We start from the raw sequence: 15,148 nt of genomic DNA on the forward strand, positions 1-15,148 counted from the left end.
TCCTAGTCCTTTGCTGAAATAATGCTGCAGTAATATTTGTATATATGTCGTTTTGCACAGGCACATGTTTCTCTGTAGGATAATTTCCTGGAAGCAGAATGGCTGGGTCAACATTGATGTGCGTTAAGAAGCTGGATGGGTATTGCTAAATTCCCTTCAACACTGCATGTGCATTTCCCCCAGCAATGTATGAGAACATGTCTTTGACCAAACCTTTGCCAGCCACTGCTGTCCTGACTTACAAGGGCGAAATCTCACCCCAATTGCCACTCCCTACCGTGATTAATCCTTCCAGTCTTTGCCAGTCTGAAAAGTGAAAAATGATATCTCAGTGTGGTTTTGGTTTGTATTTCCCTTATTAAGACTGGGTTTAGTTTTGTTTTCTAGGAACTGTTCGTTCGTATGCTTTGTCCACTTTCTACTCTGTTTTTCTGTTTTGTGTTTTGTATCGTATTTGATTTGCACACACTCAGTACAGAACATTAGACCTTGTCCATGATAAGAGTTGCAGATACTTCTTTGTGATTTGACATTTTGTCTTTTAACTTTGCCTATGGTGATTTTTCGTTTGTTTGCCCGCAAAACATTTTTTAAATGTTTTATGGTCAAATTTATCGTTATTTGATTTTATGGTTTCTAGTTTCATTCATAAAATTTAAAAAAAATTCTCATGGTTTCTTTACGTTCTTCTAGACCTTAACTTTCACATATAAACTCTTGATCCACATGCAGTTTATTTCATTTTAGTGTATGAGGTATGAGTGTGACTTTATTTTTCCCCCAAGTGTCTTCCCCGTTGTTCCAGGGCATTCATTGGGAAGTCTGTCTTTCCTCACTGGTTGAAACGCCGTCTTCACTATGTTGTAAATTCCAAAGTTTGTTTGCACCTCTCTCAGCAATTCCTCTGGTGCCCCCCTGGCCTACATTTTCATGCACCATCACCACGCTCTCCTTCTTTCTTTAGGTGTCACTGGACTTGACTACAGGTCTCTGCATTTGCAGGCCCTGTGGCCGGAAAGGGCAGGAGTGGGGAAACAAAAGATTTGGATCTTAATGTCAGAACGCTTCTAAGTTCTCTCCAAAGAACCCCACATCTAGCATAGCTTTGCTCTCATATCTCCTCTCAAAAGAAAGACAAAAAGAACAAAGAAGTTCATTTCCTCATTAAAAACTCTGTTTGTCTAGCCCAGAGAGAATGCCCTTTCCTCTGTGCACTCTGCTGATCCTCTCTCGGGTGCTTCCCTTCCGATTTCAGGAGGCCGGGAAGGCCCTGAAGCAGGAGTTTGGACCATTGCTGCTTCCCTCACAGGTTCCTACAGCAGAGCCTGGTACTTGACGGTGGGGTGTAAATTGAGCTGGTCCTTATCTTAGAGACATTACAACAGACCCTAAACAAACACATTAACAGCCACTAAGAGATTTAAATAGTGCTGGCCAATAAACAACCCCCAGGAGAGAGAATGCAGAAGATTCCTCCTTCCTCGGGGGCGACGTCTGGGGTCCTGCTCCCTCAGCCTGTGGCTCTTGGCCTCAGCTCTCCCAACTGGATTGCAAACACCTGGAGGACAGACGCCTTGCCTTGGCTTCTCTCGCTTTTCCCCGCAATGACCCGGCATGGCTACCCATGCACTCAACAAATAGCTATTGCAAATAAAACAAAAGTAAATCCCCTTAGAAGGAACAGCTAATAGTTCTAAGCTATCAAAAGGAAAGTGTTCCTCTGGAGCTGGAGATTATCCTGTATGCCAGAGGTTTTAAATGTAAGGTCTTCGGATGCGCTTCAGAAGTTCCCTGAATACCTGTAGTGATTCGCAAAATTTATACGTAACCTAGGGGGAGCATTTTTTCCAAGGGGTAGGGGAGGAGGGTCCTTGGTGTTCGTCAGAGTCCAGTACTAAAAAAATAAATCTAACTATCTATGAATAAAATGATGTGATGTCTGGAATTTGCTTCAAAACATTCCGGTTGGAGGGCAGGGAGCGGGTAGGGTAGGTGTAGTTATAGATGAAAAAAGGTTGGCCATGAGTTGATGAATGTTAAAGCTGGTGACGGGTGCTTGGGATTTATTATATTATTCTCCTATGAAAGAAATAAAGGAAAGAAGGAAAACTTTTCTACAGACAACGCTAAAAGACCCAGACAGCCCGTGGTGCGCAGCTGCTGTCTCACAGTTCTAGCTTTACAGGAACGACTTCTGCCCAGTGGTTTCCCTGATCAGGGTTTAGAACCCTGGAAAACTTTGTGGGTGCAGAAGCATGTCCTCATCACTCTCACCTCCATCTTCTTTCCTCAGTGTCACCCAGAGAGAGGGACTAGAGTCCCTAAGGCCATCTTTGTTCAACTGCATCCTGTCTGCTAAGCCTCCTACACACCCACTGCAGGCTTTGTGGGGGCAGGGAGCCAGTCATCTGAGGGCCTTGGCTCTCCATCCCTTCCCCAGGCAGATGGAGCCCCGATTGCCTGAGCAAGGCAACCCCTTATACAGAAGGGGGCTGCAGCTGCACCTTTTGGATGTGCTTATAGTCGAAAATTCACAAATTCCAAGCTCTGCTCCCAAAGCAAACCTCCCCAGCTCCGGCGGCTGCACCCCTCCCCTCCCCTGCAATGAGCTCCGCGGGGCCGCCAAGCGGGAGGCTTTGAAAACCAGCTTGTGTTTGAGTTGTGAAAGCACCAATGTTTGCAATGTTTGCCCAGCAGAGAAGGAGCATATTTTCTCCCTTCCAAATGCAAACTCAAAGGATGCTCCACGGGTTTTTCTTCAGACTTTCCACAGGAAACATAAATAAGGAAGAAAAATGACTTGAGGTGCTGAGACCTCAAGTGGAATTTCACCCCTGAAGGAACTGCCGTAACAGGCACTCTCTGTCCTTCAGCGAAGCTGTTGAGAGCCTGGGTCCACATTTCTTTCCTCTGAGCAGCCTTCCCAGATGAGGCAAAGAATAAGAACTGGACCAGTTCTCAGGCCTGACTCCCAGCCAGGTCTTCGCCCCATTCAATGGATTGGCCAGGCCTTGGGCTCATGGGCTGTTGAGACTCTTTAGCTAATGTTTTGTCTTTCTCTCTCTTCTCTTTCTTGATTGTCTCGGAGTAGAACAAAGTTGGGTTCTCCACTGTGAGCCAGGTGCTAAATCAGAGCGTGAAGTGTGGACATGGCATCCCATGGAGCCTGAGGCCCCCCATCAACTGGCCCTCTCTGCACTCATCTCCATCTTGGAAGAAGAAGGACATCCCTGGTCTATGGTCTCTGCCCTCAGGGAGCTTATAATCTGCCTGCAGACATAAAATGAGAGACGTCATAAGGCAGTGTTTGAGGGCACACTGTTAAAATCAAAAACAACGGACACCAATCTTGAAAATTCCCTGAACAGACAAAATCAATTGAGTCATACAAACAAAAATTAATTTAGCTTCTTTTGCAGGACTAACTTGACGTGGGTCATTTCTTGTTTATGCCTCTGGAAATCATAGGCAAAACTTGAACTGTTTCCCAAGGTTGATATAAGGTAACCACTGACCAATTCTCTATCACTTAAGAAAATTCTAATATTATGACCAATCACTGTGAAGAATAAACAGTCACTCTCTCTCACTATATAAGCTGCTTTATCATAATATACCCGGAGCCTCCTTCCATGTTTTGGTTTGGGTACTCTTGGTTTAAGAACTGTCTTTTTGGTGTGTGCACAATAAACTTTTACTAATTACTACTTCTGGGATTCATGGGCTTTACTTTTGCTATTTCTTTACTTTTGACAACATGTGTACGCATTGGTCAATCCAAGGTTTTGAATAATCCTAATGGACTTTCCTTTGCACAGAGGACCAGAATACCTCTTGTTCATGAGATAGAATTACCAGCAGACTGCTTCCATGTTGAGAGTTTTTGAAAATTATATGTTTCCAGATCAACCTGGCCTTACAAAAGGCTCCAGATCCAAGAAATATAGGATTGAAGTCAGTTTGGTTTGTTCTAGTGAGGCTGATGCAACACGCTGATGGATTCGTTATGAGCGATGCGTTGAGTGCCTGCTGGGGCCATAGGTGGAATGCTTCAAGGCCACTGTTTCTGTCTCTTAACATCTGAGAAACTTCTTCTTGAGATGTTTTCTTCTCCTATAACATTCTATCTTTGGATAGACCCAACAAGGCCACTGAGCATCTACAATTTTAAAAAAGTATTATCATTTCATATAGACTGTGATACGTCAACTAAACAAAGCAAGGACATCACTGCAAGGTGCTTGTGAGAAGTTCATGATTCCAACTGGAACTTGGCTTTGATGTACCAAATTCAGAGAAAGACCACAGAAATCATTTCCTTTTTGGCTGACGTTTATTTTTCCTGTTTGTCTGAAGCCAGAGCCAATAATCCAAATGGCTTTCAATGACTAAGAAGGTTTCTCAGCCTAGATTAATCAGGCCCATCTCAGAAATTTCAGTGGACCTGCAGACAGGCCTGCTGGACTCAGGAGGGTGCCAGCTCTGACGGAGGTGACCTGGAGAGGAGGTTATTTCCCTAGTGATGTTTCTGCGAGGGGAGGCACAAGGTGAGGTTGGCTCTGAGAAGAGGTGGAGGAGGAAGGGGAAGGTGGTGTGTTGATGAGGCCGAGGAAGGGTAACGAGGTAGAAGTCATCAGGGGGAAGGTGGCTCTGGGGTTACACGGATCTGGGTCCAAAAGACTAGCTAGGCTCTGCCACTTAACAGCTGAGCAACCTGATGTGCTCACATGTTTGCTGACGTGTAAAAGTGGCACAATTCTAGCACCTGCCTTATAAAGTGATGGTGAGGATTAAGTAAGACACAAGGTAGAAAGAGCTTAGTACAGTGCTGGACTCACAGTCAGTGCTCAGCAAATGGAAGCTTTTCTTATTACGGTAAATGGAAAGAACAAGGGAACAAGTCGGGATGGGGAGAAGGGACAACATGGGAGGGAGTGCAGGGGCCTGAAACTCATCCAGCAGCCCCTGACCAGCCCCATCCCTGGGCGCCTGGGACAATACATCTCCCAGTCCAAACAGACAGCTCAGATGTTTATTGAGAAACCATCCATAAAAGTTACTGGAAACTGTGCTTCTGCTGCACGGCCTCTGCACACTGTCTCGCTGCCCTGGCTCTCCACAAGGCCTCATTCTCTTCCCCAGGCGGCTCGGCTCCCTCGGCTGCCTCCAGCCCCTCAGTCTCACACCCACAGCGGCCGCTGGGCCTGGTAGGCAGAGGCCCCCCGCAGGGCCAGGCCTTCTCCCCTCCCCTGGCTCTCAGGGATTTCTGACTTGCTTTTTCCAAACGTGAAATCTTTGAATGAGGTCGCTTCACCCGGGGAGGGAGGGTCACCAAGGCGGTATTTCCTAAGTGCAGAGATCCCTGGGGGGAGTTTCAGGTGGAATGCGTATAAACATTTTTCATTTTAATAATGATATATTTATTTTTAAAATGTGTTTACTTTAATGTGCATTGGAGGAACAGGTCGAATATCAACCCCATGATACAGAGTTTTCAGTTCAGGGAAACTTGAGTAAAGCAAAGGTGAACGAGAGTTGATTTAAGGAAACTGTTAGATCAATAATAATCTAGGTGATCCTCAGATCTGACACACAGATCTGGGGACACTGTACCCTTGATCTCAACCCTCACCTAGGGCTTCCTAGACATGGCCATCTGACAGACACAGTTTTGATCTAAATAAGAATGTCCTGCCCTCGGGTGGCCAGAGAGAGGGGCTGCTCCATGTCCGAAGAGCTCCAGGGACAAGTCACAGCTCCCTCCATCGCGGTTCTGTCCGTCCCCTGCGGGTCTGCACCCGGCCCAACTTGAACACTACTCTCACATCTCAAACTGCTCAGAGCCCTCTGTAACTCCCCATTGCCTACAGGATAGAGGCCAGCTCCTCAGCCTGGCACTCAAGGTCCTTCTCAATCGTCTTTCTAGTCTCTGGCCCAGGCCCGTCATGCTCACTGCCTGCACACCTGGCCTCTTCCCTTTGGTCTCCCCTTCGCTGCCACTGCTCTGCTGGTGTGAATTGCCCACCCACCTCCCACCTGTCTTGCTCCTCCTCAACCTTCTCTCAGACCCCCAAACCTCCTCCTCCCTGCTAACAGGACAGCTGGTACAGCATTATTGCTCAAGGCTAGGTTTTGAGTTCTGATTCTAGCATAACTGCTTACCAGCTGTGTGTCCTTGAGCCGATTCCCTACCCTCTCTGTTACCCAATTGCCTCATCTGTAACAAGGGAGTAAGGACAGCAACATCTACCCCCTCCCAGGTTTGTTGGGAGAACTGAATGAGATGATGCTCCTAGCAGAGCACCAGATACACAGTAACAGCCAGTAAACTGTGGTGGGGTGCCTTAATTGAACTTGGGTTTAATTCTTGCCAAGAGCAACCTTTCGGCACTCATTTTCCAGGGAGTAGGTGTTTGATAGATATTTGTCGATTGATTGTGGATGTACTATGATGTGTTTTCTACACATTTCTCTTGGATCTGAGGCTCCACAGAGCCTGAGAACAGCATTCCCCTTCCTGGGTCTGAGGGCCTTTTGCAGCCCTGAAGGTCTTCTATTCCTGGGCCGTCTCACGGCCTCCTTTCTCTGAGCTGAGTCATCTTTGGTCTCCAGGGCTCTTTGTGGAGCTGTCTCTTCTTCCTTCAAGTTTGGCCAAACAGCTGGTCTTCCCGGGAGTGGGCAAGGCTGGTGGAGGCGGCCCACGAAGATTCTCCATGAAGCTCCATGAAGGTGGGTGGAGACAGAGGGGACAGTGCCTGGGTGCACATCAGGCCATCTTCCCCTAAGCCCATTTGCATCGATGTCCTGGAGAGAGGCCACCAGCACACCTCACCCAGGGTCTCCGTGGGTCAGGCACTGTGCTAGGCACTCCCTACAAGATCCAGGCCCTGCTCCTTGGCCCGGCGGCCCCTTCCGCCCTTGCTCAGACTGGTTACAGAGACAGCTCCAGAGGCTGGGGTTAGGATGAATTCTCCAGTGACCAGCCTGGGGCCACCAAACCGCCTGGAGCTAGCAGCCTGCGTCCCTCCCCCGCCCAGCCCTCAGCATTCTCTGAAAGAAATGCTGTGTTCCCTCCGCCCTCCCCTCTTGCCACATGCCCTTCCTCCCACAGAGCCCAGTCCCCAGGCTGCCGTCCAGCAGGCCGTCTGGGAGCAGACTCCAGCGATGCACGGCTTTGTTAGAAATCTCATTAGCAGAGACAGAAAGGCGCGAGGCAGCCCAGAGCGGCATTCCAGGTGTCGGTTAAGAGGGGACGCGGGACGCGGGAGGAAAAGGCCATTAAACCATACTGAGGGCAGCCCCTGGTGGAATGAAAACAATAAACTGCAACCAGGGAGAGGGGTGGAAAGTGAACTGGGGAGTTAAAGGGGATACCCCGGCAGAGATGGGAGGGGCCACCGGCTTCTCTTGCCTGATCCTGGGAGTCCCAGAGGTGAGGTCTGACCAGCCTCCATTACGTGAACTCCTGGAGGATGGAGGCTGGGCCTCAGGAGACTCTGAACCCCCAGGACCCGGCACCTGCTCAGCACATGCAGGTGCTCAACAAACGTTTGATGAATGAATAAATATTTAGCCTATTCCCAGGCAGAGGGCCAGCAATAGCTCAGACTTTCCTGAGCGCTCACTACGCTGTGCTAAACACGGCCTATCTATAAGCTCTTAGTAATGCCACCACTTAGTATTATTAGCTCCATTTTAAAGATAAGGAAGTATAGATACCAGAATGTGTTATTTAGGGCTCCACTGGTTCTTCAAGAACTCTCTAGAACTCCACCTACTGATCCCTGGAACTTCTGAACCAGGGACACGTTCCTCTGTTCCACGATTAGTCACAACAATGCAGAATGAGTAGTGGGGCTGAGGCAGCACGTTGAAATTACCACTCCTGAAGGGGGCAGCTGGTATCTGGAGTTCCCCGTCCTGAGCAGGAGAAGGCGCTGCCCTGAGTTGGGGGACAGGCTGTGCCCAGGGAGGCTGGGGACAGTGGCCGGCCCGCGTGGACTCCTGTGCTGCTTCAGTGAGTTCTGCTGTCCTTCGCCGGGCAGGGCTGCACAGGGGCTGTGTATTTTTGTCACGCTCAATGGGGAATTCGCAGGATTTATGAAGTCTTTTTAACCTGAGGCTTCTCATAAAGGAGTTTTGAGGAGACCATGGGGAACCCAGTTATGAAAGGCCCTCTATCTGTTAGACAGGCCATGGCTGCCTGCCTGCTCTCAAGCTGTGTGTGCCCCACCCCAGGTCTGGAATGGTAGGGATCAGGGACCCCAGGAAAACTGGATATGGATTTGTGCCTCGTCCCCTGATCCCTGCTCAGGCTTCTTGCTCTCTACATACACCCTTTTAGCAGAAACCTGTCCCGAGAGATCTCTGAGTGCCTGATCCCTGATGCCCTGGACTTCTAAGGCCCAAGCCTCCCTTGGACAAATCACTTCCCCTCACCAAGCCTCCGTTTTCTCACCTGCAAAATGAGCATTCCAACACTTTGTCAAGTTCCTGTAGGGACATGTGAACCCCACCCACTGGAAAGCTGTCTGAGCAGAGGCTTCTAGTGTCTTGTTGACTCCTGTCTCTCCAGCACCTAACACAGGGCACGCAACAGTGGCTACAAAATGGCGATTTGTTGAACTGAATCCTACTGGATTCAGTGACAAGGAATAAGTGAAACATGTCTGAAAGCTCCAAGCACAGTGCCTGGCCCTTCGCAGACATTTAGAAAATTTGGGATAAAGCTCAACTTGATGTGACTTTCCCCTACAGAGGCAGAACCCCAGACCCTGGCCCGGACTGTGAGATGGGCCTTGGGGTTCCAACCTTCTTCTGACCCCGCTTAGGGCCAGCCGCAGAGGACCTTTGTCTGTCTCCCTCGTGAGCGCCCCTCCCCCAGCCCGGACCTCCCAGCCTCTTCCCATCTCCGCGGCCCCTCTGGGGCGGTGGGCGTCCCTGTGTCGGCATAGCTGGGCCGGGCCCCTCTCCAGAGAAGGGGTGAGGGGTGTGAAGGACTGGTGTGTATGACTTTGTTTATTTTCTCTGAAGGATCCTGCCTGAGCCCTGCTATAAAAATAACCTGCCTGGAAACCTCATCTCCAAGGGGGAGAAAGAGGCTTTTGTATCCAGAGAAGTGGCTCTAGCGGCCTCCCTGTGCCTTCCCCTCGGCCCCGGGCATCAAGGAGGAGCTGACTGAGGTGATGAGGGGCCAGGGCTCAAGCAGGAGGGGTGCAGGGCGGCTCCCTCCAAAGGAGGGCAGTAGCAGGGGTTGGGGGGGGGAGGAAGAGAGAAGGAGAGAGGGAAAGGAGATGGGGGAGGGGGAGGAGGTTGAGGGGGAGGAGGGAGGGAGAGGGAGGGAGAGGAGATGGGGAGGGGGGAGGGGAGGAGGTTGAGGCAGGGGTAGGTGGGGAGGAGGGGGACAGAAGAGGCAGCTCAGCAAACCCTCTCCCTGAGCCTGCTCAAGCCTGCTTGACTCAGAAAGTTCAGAAGGAGGAACCAAGTGAGAGAAAGAGAGAAAGGACAAAGCAGCAAGAAAGAAACCAATCGAGATACACTGGATATCAAGAGAGACCAAGAGGCCAGGAGACACAGGAAAACCAAATCCAGTGGAGAGGAGAGACACAGGGAGGAGAGTGAAGTCAAAGGAGAGAGAAAACAGAGAGAGATGTTCACCCAGACAGATGTGGAGCTCAAGGGATCAGAAAGAGACTGCAGACATGTTTGCAGAGCTAGCTAAGGATTTGTTCCAGTTTCCGGGAGCCCCACTGTGTTCCCCACCACCGAGAGAGAAGGTGGCAGGGTCAGAGCTGGGCTCGCAGCCCATTCCCGCTTAGCTGCACGGCCCAGCTCCTGCTCTGGCTCAGGCTGGGCTAGGCAGGAAGACACAGGCCTGATTCGGGTTTCTCAAGGTGTTCCTCCCCAAGAGCCAGGTCCCAAGGCAAGGTGTCAATCTGCAGGAGTGAAGAAACACTGGCACTGGCTTCAGGAGGCCTAGATTCAAGTCCTAGTCTTCCCACTTTTTAGCTGGGTGGTCTTGTACAAATCATTTAAAGTCTCCCAGCCTGGTTCTCTTACCCACGAACTATAAATAATAAGCCCCCATCACCACCTCCCAGGGTCATCGGGAGACTGGTGGAAGGCTATCCAAATGGGCTCTGTAAGTTGTATGGTGCCAGCAGGATGACAAGAGGGGATGACTCATGTGAATACGTTTCTCCAGGTGCTGATAATGAGCTGGTGTTGTCCTAGAAGTCTTAGCAACCAGCACCCTGAAAGCTGAAGGAGAGGCGCTCTCTTCTGTAGTAAGAAGGTCAAAGAGAAGCCCCCAGCACTGGCCACCCGGAGAAGAGAGGGTTCAGATATGAACCCTGTTGAGTGAAGTCTTTGCTGTATGAAATCTCCCACAGCTTTTCCTCATCGAGACTTGGGATTGATCCACATAGAATCAGAGGTTGGTAGGATGCGTGCCACTGAAGACACTCTGGAGACTTTTATCTAGGAGGGAAGGTTTCTCTCTCCTGGGAGAATTTATGGGCCAGCAGAGGCTGACATATTGTCTTCCCTGGGGCTTGGAGTTGGTGGTGTTTGAGTGACAACGATCAAAGGGGAGAGTGGAGCTGAGGATCAGGATGCCTTACAGCAACTTTTGGAGGCAGAAATTAAAATGTGCAGAGACTATAAAGGAAGCTCTACTTTGGGGACAAAGAACCAGGCAGTATAACTGTCCACCAAAGCTAGGAGAGGGCTAGGGAGCTGCAGAAGCCATGATCAAAAGCAGGCTGTTGGCACGGCAGGGCCTAAAGCGTTCCAGTGGCCTGAGGCTGAACAGAGGCCCGAGAGAGAAAGAAATGGAGGGGGCTGCAGCAACATGGCGGCTGTGAAATAGGAAGGAGTAGGTGATGTGACCGGGACTATACCCCACAGTGGGCCTCAGCACTGCATTTTAGAAGTTATTCATGGCATGTGCTCAGGATACTATGAGTTGCAATAGTTAATAAAAAATGGTTAACGTTTACTGTGTGTCAGGCACTGCTCTAAACACTCTGCATACATTATTGCATTTAGCTCTTACAAATGCCCTCTGCAGAGGACATGGTGGTTGCCTCCCCCTGTGTCCATCACACCCCACCCCCACTGTGTAGCAGACTTACAATTTGGGTAGGGTTGACCCCTGTCCCAGTTCCAAGGCAGGCCCTGGTTGATCTGGGCCAATCAGGATAATCCTATCACCCACGCCAGAGGAGCTTCTTCAGTTGGGTCCAAATGAAATGTAGGGCAGAACTTGATTTAATGATGAGCCAAGGAAAGCCCTCTCTTTCCTTTTTTATGTTAGATGGTGATATGTGCAGGTCTGAGGTCTAAAAGTGCTGGTAGCCATCTTAGGATTGTAGGCGAACCACAGTAAGGATGAACCAACATGTCAGGAAGGCAAAGCTGAGAGAATCACAGAGAATAAGCTGAGGCCCTGATCAAACTATTCCTGAAATCCTCATGACCTTGAGAGTTTCAGTTATGTGAATTAGTAAAGTCCATTACTATTTAAGTTTAATTGAGTTGGATTTTTTTTTTGGTAACTTGCAACCGAAAGTATCCAAACTGATGCAGAATGTGAGGCCCTAGGAGGTTAAGGAACTTGTCCAAAGTCAAGTAAGATACATAATAAGTGAGGGAGCTGGGATTCAAATGAAGGCAATATGAATCCAGAGCCTATGCTCTTACAACAGCATCAATAAAACCAACACTGGCTGCATACTGACCAGACACCAGCTCTGTGCTAAATCCCTTTCATGTTATTTCATTGCATCCTCACAACAGCCTTTGCAGGTGGAAACTACTCTGATCCTTATTTTTACATAAGAGGGACCTGAGGCTTAAACAGTTTAAGTGACATGCTCACCATCACACAGCACTTAAGCAATAGAGTGTGATTTGAACCCAGGTCTCTGTGATCAGGATGCTGGGCCTTCTTTCCAATCTGGTGGGCAGAGGCTACCTGAAAATGACCCAGGATGGCCTGCTCCACTCCCTTTGAGGATGAATCAACTTCCAATTTTTCTATCCAGGTCAGTCCTCTCTCTCCATGGAGATTGCACAAATAGGTGAGCATCAAAAGGAGGCGGGAGGCCCATGTTAGCCCAATATTAGGAAGCACATTCCTATTGTTCCTGCAATGGAGTGGGCTGCCTGGGAGAGTCGGAGCTCTCCATGGCTGAGAGGCCAGCAGGCTAGGGCTTGCAGAGACAACTGGCACCTGCATGAGGCAGATGTTGTCTTTAAAGAAAAGACTCTATACATTCTGTACTCCTTAAAGCCCTTCCCTCTCGGGGCCTCAGTTTCCCCATCTGTACAGCGGTTGGGGCAGGATTAGGTGAGGGCTGAGGTCTCTTCCAGCTCTAACATTCTCGAGTTCTGGAATTCCCGGAGGCAGGACTCCAGGCCCAGGGAAGGTCTGGCTGAGAGAACAGAGACATGGCTGTTTGGCCGCTTGGTAGAACAGTGGGGCTCATTGAGCTCGTGGTTCCCTGAAAGAGAAACAGCCCAATGGCACACGCAGAGAAGATAAATTCATCTGTGGGGCTGGTGAGAGTAGCTGAAAAAAATGTAGTGCTTGAGGGCCATCCAAAGAGGGCCCATTTTCAACTAGTAGGCTGTGATGGTGTGCCCAGAGGACAGAAGCAGCCCACAGGGCCGCATTCAGCCCTGGCCAGAAGGAAGACCGTGAGCTTGGAGATGACAGTCCCCATTGACACCACAGGGACCAAGAAGCCCTGCCTGGTTGGGGTTCCCTAAAGTGGGTTCCCCTCCCCTGGAGGCTTGTGTTTATAATTAGCAAAGGGAGTCCTTTTGGAAATTTGCCTTTCATTAAACTTAAACCACCGTCGTCCACGGAACTCAAAGGTGCTTATTCAGTGATATAGAGACCACCTCACAAAGCTGTGAGGCCAGAATTGAATTGAGGAGGCCTGGGGTCTCCTTCCCTGGATTGAAGGGATGGATCTAGGCCATCCCTTTGGGTTGGCCTAGAGGCCAAGAGGTGGACAAGATGCCATCAGAAAGCTTATGGTGGTCTCTTCAAGACATTCCCTCAACCCTTTGCTCTAATGATGACTAAGGTTGATGTAGTGACATTTTAGAAGGTGCTTTGACATTTGCAGTCCCATTTAACCTTCGTTATAATCCACTGAAGTAGACAGTCAGATAATATTATGCCCATATAGAGTGGAGAAAATGGCTGCTCAAGAGGGCAAGCCTACGGTCCCTCAGGTAGCAAATGATGGCTCTTGGGCCTGAACTGAAGGCCCTTGGCTCCCAATCCTATGCTCCTTTTCTATGACACTCCACCCCCATTTTGGGGGTCACAGAGGACTGATTTTTCCAGGCTACTGTTCCTCTTTCTTAGGGACAAAGCAGAGTCCTTGGAACCGGATTAAAACCCTTACAAGTGTCAGCTTTGAAAAGATTGGTATTCAGAACAGAAGCAATTCTAATGGTAAAGTGAGTGTAAAGAAGTCCAACAAAGTTTAGACTTTTACCAGGATGATTACTTTTATGCTTTAAAAAAATCAAATATTGGAAATTGAATGATTAATTTTTAATATAGTGTCCCTGCCCTACTGGTGTCCTAAGTAGTTTCCAGCCCACCTTTGGACCACCCAGCCCTGAAAACGTCCCACCATCACAGGCCCCTGGGCCCCTAGGCCACACTGCTCTGTACTGAAAGGAAATCTCTAGAATTGTCTATGAAATTGGGCCAGGCTGTTAGGGTAGGAAGAAGTCTGTGTTAGAGCAGGAGGTGACTGCTAAGCAGAGACACCTGAGGGAGGTGCTCCATGAGTGGGGCCCAGGTTAGCAGGAGGACCCAAGCCTACCCAGGGACAGCTTCATGCTCTCCCTTGCAAAGGGGGACAAGGAAATGAGGCCACAGAAATGAAGGCTCCTGCAGGGCTGGAAGTCATATTCTTCCTGGGCTTGGGGAATGCAACAAGGACCACCATCCCTGCCCTCAGGAAGGAGCTGGAGCCCAAATCCCGAAGGGTCAAGGCAAAAATGTGAGAGGAAGGGAGTCCTGGGAGTGTCCTTCAAGGGGACTGGGAAAGGAGTTGAGGAGTCCCTGATTCCCCACTCCCTAGTGGAATGGACCCCATCATCCGGAACTCCTTAGGGCGAAGGCTCCTTCCTGCATTCTCTGGTTCCTTCTAGACTCCAGCCCGAGGATGAAGTGTCTGGAATTAAGTTCAGGGGTATCCATCAATCAAGAAGCCACCTGGCATATTTTCCCATCTTCCCTACTCCTTTTGATACTGCAGAGGCCGAAGGGGCCCATGAGAAGGATTATGGGAAGAAGAGGACAGAGGAGCAGTATCGAGAAGTGGTTGGGGGAAGTTTTGAGCCCTTAGCAGCAAATTGATAAGAACTTGCAAAACTCTTTAAAGTAATGTAAAAATAAACAGCTAAGTCGTCTTTGATTCTCCCTCAAAAAAAGTAAAATATATTTGAAGAGTGGCTGCATGCAGCCCCTCCACTCTGGTTCTCCCTGACACAGTCCCTTCTGCCCACCCCATGCCCTTGGTCCCTGAGCCACCCACCCTTTTAGGGACCCCATGGCATGATGGGGGCTAGCTGTTCTCTGACTGAGGGTGGGAGGGACTGGAGACCCCTGTATGCTGGTGGAACGGCCTAAGGTCCCTGAGGACCCTGGGGATGGAGAGATCCTTGTAGACGTTGGTATAGTGAACAAAGAGGCCTTTGAGCCAGGCCTTGGCGAGAGCTCTGAAGAGCCAGAGCCTTCGGCTCAGCCTCCTCTCTGCCCTCAGACCCCCAAGGACTGGCTCGGGTGGAGTGCTGGCTCTGGCCCCTTCGCCCCAGAGAGGATTCCTTATACAGCTTTGTGCCCCAAATGCTGCAGTGCAGTGCCCAATTCATCTGAAACGTCACCAGGAATAGGGACATCCCCTCAATGTCCTCTCCTTCCTTCTAAAAGTAAATACTTTGGAGTCAGACAAACCTGCTTTCAGTGTTTCTACCACTTACTGTTCAAGGGATCCTGAGGAACTGACAATCTCCCTGAGCCTCAGTTTCTTCAACTGTAAAATGGGAACGATGATATTATTGACTTCATTGGCTATTTACACAATGCCTGGCACATAGTAAGCACTCAATAGAC

This window comes from Equus caballus, chromosome 6, assembly GCF_041296265.1.
Source record: "Equus caballus isolate H_3958 breed thoroughbred chromosome 6, TB-T2T, whole genome shotgun sequence".
In the NCBI taxonomy this organism is placed as follows: domain Eukaryota; kingdom Metazoa; phylum Chordata; class Mammalia; order Perissodactyla; family Equidae; genus Equus; species Equus caballus.